The 14,559-nt window shown below is 38.7% G+C and overlaps 1 protein-coding gene across 1 annotated transcript in view; it reads right to left on the bottom strand.

The window, feature by feature from the left end:
- NCOA3 (nuclear receptor coactivator 3) overlaps positions 1–13,861 on the bottom strand; it is an 80,649-nt gene extending 66,788 nt beyond the window's left edge. Inside the window, exon 1 of the mRNA XM_035900124.1 lies at positions 13,845–13,861. The gene's annotated coding sequence lies outside the window, so the exon portion shown is untranslated. The remainder of the gene's footprint in view (positions 1–13,844) is intronic.
- Between the last annotated feature and the right edge of the window lie 698 nt (positions 13,862–14,559).

Raw genomic sequence — 14,559 nt, 5'->3', positions numbered from 1 at the left:
AAAAAAAAAATACAGAGAAAGATAAAGTCCACTATACTCTTTGATACGGCACAGACCAGATTCAATAGGAAGGCATAACATGACTATATAACGATATGGTATTTTCAATTTTGTATTCTTTTTCTTCACTGACAACCCACAACACGCAACTTTTCAAACACTACTTAGCACTGGCCTGTCATTTTGACAGAATAGCTCAGTCTATTGGTTACAGCAGGCCTGCTTCTCCCTTAAGCACATCACTAGGCATAAAGACAAAAGCATCACTTGGAATAAGGCCAAGTCTCCCAAATCAAGTGCTAGGGACACATACAGCCACTCACTCAGAAGAGAAAGTTCCCTTAAATCACCGTTGTTTCTTTTTCAGTGACCACCCTGACAGTGACTGTAATTATTACTTGTAGTTACCAAATCTACATTCTTAGAGGACAAAAATAAAAGATCAGAGGTAAGCAAGTCACTATTAGGACCTACTCCCAGAACAAGAAGTCTTAGAGGTGTTTTCTTTAAGAGTTTATCAAATCTTCTTGCAATAAGCTTTGCCAAATTGTTTTAATCAAGATCACTCCTATGTCTATAAAGTAATTAGCAAACTTATCAGTTAAGTCATTAAATTAATTTATAATAAGCAGAATAAAGAAAGATCTATGTAAAAACCAAGCTCAAAGAATACTGGAAACTTCTGAAAGGCTGTAGTAACAAACTCCATATAGTGAAATATCTGATCTGTCACACTAGCTTTATCCAAAGCCCAAATAAACAAAACAAGTTTGGTTTAGGCTTTGACAATAAACACATTTCAGTTGTCTTATGTCTTCAGCAATATCTTTTGCCTTTAGAAGAAAAAAAGCTTAGTAAGACTTAGAAATCCTATCTCCAAGCTTGAACTTTGCCTTAAGTTTATAAAGTAACATTTAGATAAGATATCCAAAATGTAAACAAAGCAATGACAGCAGCTTTATTTCACAATACACAGTTTATTTCAATACTTTTAATCAGTGAGAAACCAACTAAACAATGCACAATTCACAATACAATCCTTATAAAAGCTGGAAAAGATATTAAAGTTCATGTCAAGTTCAACGTGCTCTATTTTTAACTTTAGTCAAGTCCCTTCTCATTAGCAGTAACTTAATATTCGAGAAAGGATTAAGAGCAGCTAGAAAGATAGTTTGATACAGAAATATATTTTTTTATTTAAAAAAAAATTAGTCCAACAAATAGTTCAGTTAAAGTTACTTAGAGCCAGCTAACGTAGTCTTCCCACTGTCACAGTATACCAAATCGAGGCTTACAGATTGCTTCAGAAAGTAGTAATTAATTGCTTGCTATTATTTTTTCATAATCATTGTATGCTTCATAAGCTTAAGTTTCATTCAAAAATTAAAAAAAAAAAAAAACAAACCACAAATTCCAGACTCCCCCTTTGCTCTAGCTCACAGAGAAACCTAGTCTTCACATCCATGTAGTGGAACAACTCCTTTAGCGTAGCTTTTTAATAGCGAAATTTAGGACACTGCTATAAGACCTGCTGAAGATACTTTTTAGAGCATTTCACAAGATCAAACCAACCCCAACAATCTCATGATAGGCTTACTAGGAAAAACAGAGAGTTTACATAATAGCAAACTGAAAGACAACGCCTTTGAAAACAAGCCCAATACTTCTGCATTTCAAGGATGCTAACAAATAGGGAAGAGGCATGAGCTTGTCTTTAAGAGATAACAAGCTGGTTTTGAGTGCTCCTGTACGTGCGAGCACCCATAGCACATGACAGATAGCCTTGTTTGGAGGCCAGAACTCTTTGAAGAAGTCTAAGGCATAAGAACTACCTCTTTTTCCTAGAAACAGTGCGAGCACTAGCAGAGACCACGATACATGTATATGCATATGGCAGACACTGAAATCTTTCATGCTAGCAAAACAGTGAATTAGTGACCATCTCCATGTTATTTTATTGCACATCAGCAATAACTTACTTCCTCTGAGAGGATTAAAGTAACTTCTGCTCTGTCAAGGTAAATTGTAACTAACACAGAACTTAACATTTCCAAGGTGACAGCAATATCTTTGTAGCTAGAGCAATAGAAAAGTGTTGTGGTAAACTTTTGCCTGGAGACAGTTTAGTCACATCTGGATATATGGCAGCAAAACCAAGATAAACAAATTATCCAAAATGGAAAACAATCAAAACATCTTAATTCTAGAAGCTGTATTTTCTGCTTATCTAAAATTATTAAAGCACTTAAGTATTCTTTGTTTTATCTGATTCTTGATCTGTGCTTTGGCCTTCGGTTTCTCTAGCTTTTTGACAAACCAAGATACGATCTTGGACTGCAAGTTGAGTGCATGGAGTGGTGCAGATTCAAGATAATGCCACATTCTAGCAGACTTTGACAAGAAATTCTTCTTGCACTTAGAATGAGGGAAGAACTGCTAAGATAGCTGCCAATGAAGAAATTTGATTAGAAATGTGGGTAAAGAGCTTTACACATTAGGCTTGTTCCAGACTTGCTTCAAAAAAAGTGCCAGTGCCACAATTTTTCTGGAAAACTAGCCATTTTGGCTGAGTCTGCTTGGTATATCCTTCTGTAAGAGTTAACAAAGTTCTAATATTAAAGCTGCTTCATCTGTCCTGCAAAACATGTTTACAATATTGTTTTATTTAACAAATCTTAATGCAAATTCCTCCAGCTATGAAATACCAGCTGTAAACTAACTGATGGTGGCCAATCTTGTATTAAGGACATAAGCAATTGCTTGATTGTGCTCCATCCCCCCTCAGGTTCCTGAAAGTAATACTGAAATGCATGAGGATTTCCTGTGCAAGTATACGAAGACAAGTCAGAACAGTTTCTGATATCCCCGGTTTGGAGGTGGGGCCTTTCATTTAGCATGAATATGCTAAAAATGCTACTTTAATATACCAGTCAAGTTAGAACAAGCCACTTTGCAGCTTTATTCTTTCATGGTGTTTTGTGGGTGGGGTTTTTACCAACCTGTCAGCCTCACCTCTGTGCCTGGGAAGATCATGGAACAGATCCTCCTAGAAGCTATGCTAAGGCACATGGAGGCCAGGGAGGTAACTCAAGATAGCCAGCATGGCTTCACCAAGGGCAACTCCTGCCTGACCAACCTGGTGGCCTTCTATGATGGAGTGACTGCATCAGGAGACAAGGGGAAAGCAACAGATGTCATCTATCTGGACTTCTGCAAAGCCTTTGACATGGTCTGCCACAACATCCTTCTCTCTAAATTGGAGAGCTATGGATTTGTTGGGTGGACTGTTTGGTGGATAAGGAATTGGCTGGATGGTCGCATCCAGAGGGTAGTGGTCAACGGCTCAATGTCCGGATGGAGACCGGTGATGAGTGGTGTCCCTCAGGGGTCCGTACTGGGACCAATGCTGCTTAATGTTTTCATCAATGACCTAGACAGCGAGATCGAGTGCACCCTCAGCAAGTTTGCGGATGACACCAAGCTGAGTGGTGCAGTTGACATGCCAGAAGGACGGAACGTCATCCAGAGAGACCTGGACAGGCTGGAGAGGTGGGCCTGTGTGAACCTCATGAGGTTCAACAAGGCCAAGTGCAAGGTCCTGCACCTGGGTCGGGATAACCCCCAGTATCAATACAGGCTGGGGTAAGAAAGGATCGAGAGCAGCCCTGCCGAGAGGGACTTGGGGGTGCTGGTGGATGAAAAGCTGGACATGAGCCAGCAATGTGCGCTGGCAGCTCAGAAGGCCAACCGTATCCTTGGCTGCATCAAGAGAAGTGTGGCCAGCAGGTCGAGGGAGGGGATTCTGCCCCTCTACTCTGCTCTGGTGAGACCTCACCTGGAGTACTGCGTCCAGCTCTGGAGCCCTCAGCACAAGAAGGACATGGAACTGTTGGAGCAGGTCCAGATGAGGGCTACTAAAATGATCCGAGGGCTGGAGCCCCTCTCCTATGAGGACAGGCTGAGAGAGTTGGGATTGTTCAGCCTGAAGAAGAGAAGGCTGCGGGGAGACCTGATTGCAGCCTTTCAGTGCTTAAAGGAGACCCATAGGAAAGATGGGGACAATCTTTTTAGTAGGGACAGCTGTGTCAGGACAAGGGGTAATGGTTTTAGACTAAAACAGGGTAGGTTTAGACTAGATATATATCTAAAGGAAGAAATTCTGTACAGTGAGGGTAGTGAAACACTGGAACAGGTTGCCCAGAGAGGTGGTGGAGGCCCCGTCCCTGGAAACATTCAAGACCAGGTTCGGGGGGGCTCTGAGCAACCTGATCTGGTTAAAGGTGTCCCTGCTCCCTGCAGGGAGGTTGGGCTAGATGACCTCTAGGGGTCCCCTTCCAACCCAAAACATTCTACAATTCCATGATTCTATTTTGGTTTTGGTTTAGACTAACCAATAGCCCTAGCTGTATCCTTGTTTCAACTGATGTAGCTGAAGTTTCATCAGGGCTGTTACTTATTTTTTTCCACTGTTGATGCTATAGTGTCAGTGTAACTCTAGAAGAGAAACATTCCATTTCATGCACAGGTTTTTTTGTTGGCAGGGTGGGGTTTTTGTTGTTTTTAAACAATAACAGTACATTAAAATCTTTTCTAAATGAATCAATCTGTGGTGAAGCGCCTTACTAACTTTGTATGGGGAACAAAAAAAGCCTGGAAGATTTGCAAGTTTTTTATTATTCCAGAAAAAACAAGTCTAGACTGGATTGGAATTACTAAATAGTGAGGCTCCATAATAGAAGAAACTTTCAGGGGAGCGAGTATGACTATAGGAAAGTATCCAACCTTTTGTTCAAGTTATTACATTAGAAAGTTGAAACAGCCTTGCTACTGCAAAGAAAAAACTTCTAAAGTAGCTGAGATAATCAGCGTAGCTAAACTTTGGCTATAGCCAGTAAATGTGCTTGGAATAAAACATTGCCACTGTTTAGGATCTTAGCTCACCTGCTTTTGTTAAAAGATATCAACTAGCTGTATTCTCAATAAATGTGTAACAGCTGTGGAAGAACACACTGTTTCTCTCATGAACTCTTGGACAGTTCTTAAATAGGAATAATATACTGTAAAATACTATGAAGAACACAGGTGTAAAGGCTGACCCACAAGTCTAGCCTATTCACTTTTGGAAAACCCTCAAGTGCGCATGAAGTGAAATACAAATCTGATTTTTCTCTTAAGCAGATAATAATGATATCTGCTCTACAATGGCTTCTTTTAATGAAATTTGCACGAATATGCCTTAGGTAGCTTCAAGGTTACCTTTTAACAGCAGTGCAGTCAGAATGTTGCATTCAGCAAGAATTTAGTTTACAATTCTGGATAAATTTACCATGGAGCTCAGCACAGGCCCACAGACCAGTGCAACACGATAGCCATCCTGTGGTGGTACAGCTAGGGGACTGCACTGCCAGCTTTGGGGTGATAATCTGTACCTCAGACTGCAAGCGTGTCCCTAGTAATTAGTAATGCAGATACCAGCCCTGTGGCTTAAATTATCTCAGTAAATACTTCCCCATATGCAATTTCTTAGTTGTCTGTGTAAGACTCTCTATTTTGCAGACAGGGAAGTGCTTGTATATGCCACTACTTTGTATCAAGTAGAAATGAATTGTGTACCATGCCCTGGAAACCTCTGTTCTGTGGCACAGGAGAAAGTTGTTCTTCTCTTACTATGGCCTCACACTACAGCAATGGATATACTAGTATTTTCATGCTATAATGGGTGTTAAAATTTGAACAGACTGCTTACTTTGGAGAAAAAGATACAGACACTTAACACGAATGCCTGTTAAAGATCAACCTTAATAAGGTAGATATTTTTCTTACCCCCCTTTTACCAACAGTTTGAATGTACAACTTTTTTCTACCGTCTTACTACAGTCTAGGCTTGTTTTACTGAGGGTGGAAGGTAACTGGATTACTAACCTGATATCCTTAGGTCTTATGTTTTCTTTCCCTCCTTAAATATATGTACATCCTGTTAACCTAAAAATAGAAGTACCAGCTCACCTATGATTTCTGTGTAGTACTAGTAGTACTCCAAGGATGGAGCTCCTTGGGTTCTGTGGACAACTACTATTGAACCTACTTGTATAAAAACTCTAACCAATCTCCACTCTTAAAGGTCTCAAAGACAAAACTGAAGTCTTGATTATGTTTATTTAAAAACAGACATCTCCAAATCCAGTTCTAGAGAATGATACGAAATCTAGATCACGCTACAGGAAATGACTCCTGGCCCACAGCTCCAGAGATGTTAACAGAAATTATTCTGGGGACAGCTCTTTAAAGTATTTCGTAGTACGAGATATATAAATCATGCACTTTGGAAACAACAGTAATCCCCAAATCTACAAACTAATCAGAAGTAAAAAAACAACAGGCAGGGGGGGAGGGGAGACCAGCTAATACATGTTTTTGAGAGGAAGCTACAAGAATTTGGTCTGGTTGGCCTAAAAAGCAAAAGAAGGGATTAAATTGACATCTGAATACATTAAGTTCTCAAAAGAAAAGCTTACCACATTGTGAAAGAGGTTTGAGATATAGCCAGCCATAATATCAACTGCTGAATCTAATGGCTGCTTCTGTTGCTATCATACTACTATTTTAGTCCATGAAATGATGCAAGAGAAAATAGGAAAAGGAAGTTTAAATCCAAAAAGGAAAACCAACCAAACAAAAAGCCCTATGAAACATGGTACCTTTTTAGTAGTCAGGTAACTATCCAAACCAAGGAAAACGGCACTTTGTCATTCTAACCAAGTTTTAGTCTAGTGGATTCAATTTTATGCAATCTCTTTTAAGCTCAGACCAACTCAGATCAACTTCACAAACAGCCCCTTCTCTCACCTTATCTCTGAACCACTGTACATTAGACTAAAATGCTGCTAAGTATATTTGACATTCTCTTAACTACATCCACAAGGATTTAGATGCAAGAATGCATTGGATATCTCATAAAAGAAGCCCTAAGTATAAGCTCTGAATTCTCAACTCAGCATAAGTTTTCACCATCTTGTCTAAATTTTCACTGGTGTAGGCAGTCATTTTTGCACCATAAACTTCAGATATGGTCACCAATTTCTATTCAAGTTCTTCACCTGCGACAGGTTCTATTTTGTCTTTTTTAAAAGCAAAACAAAGTTTTCACAACATCAGTACTAGATTACTTATGATTTACATTTCAACTAAAATCCACCCCTCAATGAAACAGTCTTCAAATATCTGATGGACAAATATACAGAGTAATTAAAGAGAATTTCCTTTCCCTCAACCCAAGAATAAAATGAAATACTGCTTTGCATCCCTATTGTTGCTTTCTCAAAGCAGAATGATCATTTCCTGAATTGTTTGGTGTAGATATTTTGCTTAAGCAGCAAGCACTCCAGGCTACAACTGATGAGTGAGTGACCTTGAGACAGCTCTTAGAAGGCAGTTGCCATAGTAACACCACCACAAATGTGGTACATCCTCAGCTGACACCACCAATCTGGTGCAACAGATCCATAATAAGTACATCTACCCTGTATTAGTTTCTCGATATTTAAGGAGGAAGTTACTAGATTTTTTTTTTTTTTTTTTTTTTTTTTTAGAATTACTTCAAAAGCCTCTTGTGCTGTGACAGACACTGGATATTCTGTATGAATACAAGTGACTAAGGCTATATAATTCCACACAGTGCAAGAGTTAAATAAAGTACCCTAAAATAATGCACTACTGAAAGTTGAAGCTATTCAGTGTGTTAATCCAGAGAGCAGTCCTTGGTCCAGGAAATGAGTCTGCTGCAGAAATCTTGCAACAGCACATAACTAAGAAAGAAAGTTTGTTGTCTTTTCTCAGATTCTCTAATACAAATAAACTTTATGGAGCCCTGCCGTGTCAAACAATGCAAAATGTTAGCACAATTGATTATTTTTGCATGCCAGAATATTCTCAGCCTCACCTGTACAACCTCATCACCTTGAATAAACTTGCAAACCAACTTGGCCCTAAGGAATAGTGTTGCCCCAAAGGGTTTTTCCTCTACATAGAATGCTACTAGTTCTTATGAGCTCCTAAGGAGGAAGAAAAAGGTGAATCATTACTGAAATATCAATAAAAATGAAATATCTAAAAATGAAACATCTAGAATTGAAGAGTGCTAGTTAACAGAAATGTTCAGTAGAACCGTTTCTGTTTAAAGACAAAGGATTAATGAACAGATTAAGACAGTTAATTATAACAACCCAGCAGTTAGACATTAGAGTTCACTTTAAAACTAAACTGCAGTTTCAAGACCCATCTTTTTCTTAAACTCAAACCAGCAAAAAGGCCAATCGTATAAGTTTCATAGTTTGTTGATGTTCAAGAGATTCTATTATAAGTAAAACACTTGTATATTCCAATAAGAAATAAGAGCTAGCACTGCTCTGCCTCTAAAGTCAGCTCACTTCATGGGTTTGCCCTTATCATAAAGGAAGATATTTGTTGAACCTCCATACCAGTGGAATCTGTGTGTCAGCTAAGAGTTAATTCCAGTTAGAAGTGAAGTCATAAACTTTAAATCAGGCTTTTGGACATTCCGATCTAGAGTCTGGTCCATAGTTAATTTAGTCAATCAAGTACCTGCCCTGAAACCTGGCTGGGAGCTCCTGCATCCATAACTGTAACCTAAAGGTAGACAGAAAACAGGAAAAAAGTTCCCAGACAATACTAAGCAGACATTCAACAGGGCCCTAAATAAAATTTTAAAAATCAGTTATTTTGGCAACTGTGTGTTATAGTGCAATTAGCAATCAAAAGGGTTTAGCTGTGTTGCTTTTGGAGGTCTGGAAACACTGCCACCTTGGTTCAAGAAAGTATTATTTGAGATTGATGGTCCTGTCAATTATTGTTATGTGCCACTCTTCCCACTTCCATCACTTCTGTGAAGCTGCAGGTAAGATGGCTATATTCTAAATGGATCTGTGTCCTATGAATCTGTGTACAGGCATTGACAGATTCCTTTGAAACAAGAACTCATAAACATTGAATATGTTTCTGTTTAGCAATAGCTTCCTACAGTAAACATACTTTTAATCAGAGTACAATAATTTGTCTTCAGCTTTCTGTGTAGTTGTTTATTTTGGTCTAGCTGTACAGGTTAACTTTGGAAACTATCTAGACCTAGACAAGAAAGGCACTCAGTATAAAATAGGACTTAGCTGTACACAAAACTTGTTCTGTACTGTCCTCCCCTCCCCTTTTTTGTCTCCTTAAAAAAAAAAAATCTTCAGACAAAAAGAAGTTTATCCTTGATTTTGTTGAAGTGAAAACTTAAGTGACAGTTCCACTACAGGTTTTTAAGTACTGATTCTGTAAGTGCTGCCAAGTATGTCAATCTACTCTGCAAGTTCATTTAGAAACAAGTATCACCAGCCATTAAAGATCTTTACTGTTCTTAGTCCTTAACCTCAACCCAGAAACCCTTACCACCTATGAAGGACCACTAATTACAATGAACAATAAAAAAGTTTTTCATAACAAAACCTAACATATTCAAGACCCATCTTTTTCTTAAACCAGCAGAAAAGGCCAATCACACAAGTCCTGTTAAAAATCCTCCAACCCTAGATCCACTTGCATTGGGTTGCTGATCTTCCAAGTCTCTACAGAATTGATCCATTTGAAGATTAATTTACCCCAAAACATAATTATTGCAGTACTTACCCCTTTCAGTAGGTTGTTCTGCTCAGCAATATGTATACACGCTACACTGGTAACAAATACACATTAGATGTTTGCAGGTTTCTCAACATCAGTTTTCAGAACAGCACTCAATATTTAGTTCCTGTTGACTTAAGGGAAGTTATTTTTCCAATGCAGATACAACAGGTCAGGAACTACCCAGTAATAATTCACAATTAGTAACTGCACCAACTTCTCCTAGTTACAGCCCCAGGGTAGACAAAGGGTGCTGAATTTCTCCTACACCCAGGTACCACTTGAGTCTCTCTTCTATAACACATTTGTATCAGGAACGCAGTCTTACAAGAACTCCATCCAGTTTAAATTTTGTGGACTCTGGCTGCTGTAGTCCCACCTCACCCACTCCCTTGCACTAGTACTGCTATTTGTACAACTGTGGGTTAAGCTGACAGCCACAAGTTCTCTGGGTGTTTTTATTTGGTTTTAGGGTTCAGGGGGTTTTTTTGTTGGCAGGAGGGAGGGAACGGACAATTTTGAATTAAATCCATTTGCTGACTGCAAGGGCCTCAGTCTCGGAGCACAGGAAGGAGAGGTAACAGAAAAGAAGCGCAGTAGCCCTGACTTGGCCTTGGAAAGACAGCATTCTATGGGAATGCATTTGAAGGGTTCTGGTTTTATATTTTCAATTGATACTGGAAAGAAGTCAGTTTGTTATGATGTTGCGTGCTTTTTGCACAATATGCCACCTTAGCTCCCACCCCAGCATTTAAAAAAAAAAAAAAACCACACACACAAACACACAAAAAAACCAAACCTCAACCCACTCTATAAAGGATTCTTTAGGCCTTAACCCCCCCAGCGTTTAAAAAAAAAAAAAAAACCACACACACACAAACACACAAAAAAAACAAACCTCAACCCACTCTATAAAGGATTCTTTAGGCCTTAACCCAAAAGAGCATAAGTCAACAATAAATATCTGTAGTGACAGAAAGACAAGGCACATTCAAAGCACAGTCCTCTAGATCTTGGAGAAAGGTCAAGGAGCCTCTTGGTAAACAAGAACAACTTAAACAGAAAAGAGCTTCAAGGTAGACAAATGAGGTTGAACCTGTAGATCCCTTCAGTTTAATTTTCACTAATCTATCTGAAGCTACAATAATTTTATAAATAACCATCAAACAGGCTTTAAAGTTAACTGTTTTACAAAATAATATGATTAGAACAGGATATGTTTCATAATGTCTGCCTTCCTTTAGTATATCAAAGATACAACAATTAAGATTTCTAGTTTAGCAACATATAGTCCTTATTAGAAATGTTAGTCTAGAAATACTATCATAAGCAAGAAAAGATGGATTGTCACCTGGCAGTGATCATCTAGTAACAGTTAACACACTGCAAAACAAGAAACTGAAGGCAAGATTAATATAACCAATAGTTGATACACAGCACGGGAGTGGTTTATGCACATTCTCACAAGTGAGAATATTTTTTTTCTTGACAATTCATTTTCAGGGAGCATTTGCTCACCAAGTAGCTTGAAGTTTCAGTCAGAATGAGACTTCTAACTGAAATTCCAGTAATATAAGCATGCCTGCATGTTATTAAAAGAAATAGTGGAAAATTTCGCAGGCTGACATCCAGAATGTCTGCGGTTCCTTTTCGTATTTCTCTCTTCTTGCAAAGCAGTTATTAGACCAGAACTTCAATTTTTTTTTTTTTTTTTTTTGGTGATGCCTGGAAATTTCCACTGCTTTAAAAGATTTTTAAAAAGCTTTCTCAAATGTACAGCTCAAACAACCTTACACTTCTGCCTAGACCGACTCTTTAGTTTAAGCAAAAGTTTCATCAATACAAAGCAGTGCTAAGATGGGAGAGAGGAAAAAACTTTGCTCATATACCAAAAGCATTGCTTGGCCAATCTGAAATATTATCATATTACATATTAATCTCTTAATAGAGGTCATCTGAGGTCCAGCTACAGACAGGTAAGAGAGGACAAAGCAGTTCAGGATAAAGCTACCACATAGCTGTACATTTGAACAGAAGATACAGTGGATGACAATGCAAGCTATTCCATCCCTATCAAGTGATGTCTCTCCTTGAATTTCCTCAAATCTCCACTCATTTTACATCTCACTGGATCCCACTCGTCATCCCTACTACCTTCTTACAATCTCTAACACAGCCAGTGCAAAGTCTGGTAAGTTTGCTAGACCTGGTTCTACGCCTCACCTCTACAAGTCTTGTTTAAGAGCTATGAAGATGCATCACCAAAAGATTAGGGGCTTCAATGGAAAACCCACAGGTGTAATACAAAAGCTACTCCAAGCAGCACAGATGTTTTCTCTTTTCAGTTTTCTGTGCATTGATCAAAAGAACTGCCTTCCTGTTAAGGGGGGGATCAAATGGATGTTGTAGGTTAACAGAGGTGCTGGTTTTGTTCCATTTTAATCAAGAGAACAATTTGCAGATAGAGTACTCTTGCTTTTGTTGCCTTTAGAGCCATCTATGACTAGATAATTACTTTAAATACTAATTAAGAAGGGATTCTATCAATTACTGCCTAAAAATATTTGGAGATTTTAATGGGAAACTAAAACTTTCAAATAAGGAAACAACTTATTTACAAAGCAAGAACAATGCACATGCCAGCACATGGCATCAAACTGGTACATAATCAAATAAGATACCTTTAAAATGTCTTGAATCCATTTATTTTTAGATTTTGTTGTTTAAAAGGCTACTACTATGCTTAAATGAGAACAGAGTACAACTTAGAGTAAATATTTTTAAGACATAAGGATTCTTTCTTATCACACTTAATAGTTATAACTGAACCAAGCCATAATTCGCTTTTTCTGTCTAACCTCTTTAGCCCAGCCTTTATGGCAGGTGGAAGTTTTTATAGGGGAAGAGGTCTGGAAAAAAAAAAAAATCTATCCAAGTCAGTGTCAAAAAAGAAGTTGCAAATTTTTGTTTCAAATCATCTCCTCCAGATGTAAGCTGCTAAGAATTGATAACCACTTTAAAGTCACCATCGTGAATAAGAAGAACAAATTTTTGAACCTTTACTACTTCTTCCATAAGCTTCCAAGAACCAAGACAGTGCTTCCGTGTAGTGATTCTGTGTGCGTGGTTTAACCCAGCAGGCCGCTCAACACCACACCACCGTTTACTCACTCCCCCCAGCCAGTGGGGCAGGGGGAAAGAATCAGGAAAGCAAGACTCACGGGCTGAAATAAAGACAGTTTAATAGGACAGAAAAGGAAGAGATGATGATAATAATAATAAAAGAAAATATAAAGTAAGTGATGCACAGTGCAATTGCTCACCACCCGCCAACCAATGTCCAGCCAGTCCCCAAGCAGTGACCCCCCAGCCAGCTTTTCCCTATTTATATACTGAGCATGATGTCATATGGTATGGAATAGCCCTTTGGCTAGTTTGGGTAGTTTGTCCTGGCTGTGCCCCCTCCCAGCTTCTTGTGCACCTCCAGCCTTCTCAGTCAGCAGAGCATGAGAAGCTGAAGAGTCCTTGGCTGGTGTAAGCACTACTTAGCAACAACTAAAACACCAGTGTGTTATCAACATTGTTATACTAAATCCAAAACACAGCACCATACCAACTACTAGGAAGAAATGGTCTACCCTAGCTGAAACTAGGGCACATGCATATGTGTACACTCTCAACAGTTGCCTAAAAAGTTCTAGAAAATGTTTGTCCGAGTACATTAGCTGCTACCCACGCACACACACATAGTAGCAAAAAGCACACAGCACAGACATTTCCCTTTTCCTGGGACTCACTAGCCTCCAGAGGATGTGATGAAAACACAACTCAGGTATCTGGCAAAATCAGCAACATTAAGATGTTAATACACTCCCTAAGGCAATCAGTGAGGTGTTGGAATTACAATTTGAGTGCAGAAGACAAAACCAGGGGAATGCTACATTTGCTTTAGGTTTTAGTTCTTCAGACTGATGCAGAAAGAACACAAAACAGTCCTCTCGATTGCCTGTTCTGAACGACAAAGAGTTTCCTCAAAATACACAGGTAGAGAACATGTATTTCACTTTTTTTTTTGAAAGTAAATTGTATACTTCTGCCTTCTGCTAAACCCGTGCATTACTAGATACAGCAACAAAAGCCAACCACCCCACTCCCTGCTCCATTACCTGTTCCGTCACTCTGGGATGCTTCAGTGAGGCAGGACATTCTGTTATTAGACACAAAGCAACCACAGAAAAAATAAAGTATGTAGAACAACACAACCAAAGTGTTACATTTTCTGTTCTTAGGTGTGCATGTGTAACAACTAACTGCATTTTATTAGGGACTTCCCAGAAGAATAATTTCCTCAGATTCATGCTAATTAAGAAAGCATTTGATTTCCAAGATCACTCATGTAAGAGTTAACCAGCAGCTGACGTACTTTGAGCAAGTCTGTTCCTAAGTGATTTTATAACCAAACATTTCATGCTGACTCAGCACTGGAAGTTGGATTTGACTTCACACCATTATCTGTAAGTAAATGACTCAGCTCATCAATATTTGGCTAATGGGAACTAACAACAAAACATTAAACCCATGCAGTCTAGAAAGGAACCTCTCTAGACCTACAGCAGTATTTGAGAGTCTTTTAAAAAGAACTGTAAGAGGTCTAAAACAGAAGTTAACTATTACTTATGCAAGTCAAGAAAGCAGCTTATCTATATACCGCAGATTTTGTAACTTTAAAAATCTTGTGAGGACATTTCACTCATTTACATAGAATGTAAATAGTAAAACAGCACCCTTAGAGCTCACTACTCATTTGCCAATGTAAGGTAGAAATAGCTGCTTAGTCTTATTATGCTACAACACTTCATTGCTCTGAGCTCTAGCTAGAGC

The sequence above is a fragment of the Egretta garzetta genome, unplaced genomic scaffold, assembly GCF_000687185.1.
Source record: "Egretta garzetta isolate BGI_Z169 unplaced genomic scaffold, ASM68718v1 scaffold178, whole genome shotgun sequence".
NCBI classification, from domain to species: Eukaryota; Metazoa; Chordata; class Aves; order Pelecaniformes; family Ardeidae; genus Egretta; species Egretta garzetta.
The sequence above is the reverse complement of the archived record's forward strand: the minus strand, read 5'-3'. Positions and strand labels throughout refer to the sequence as shown.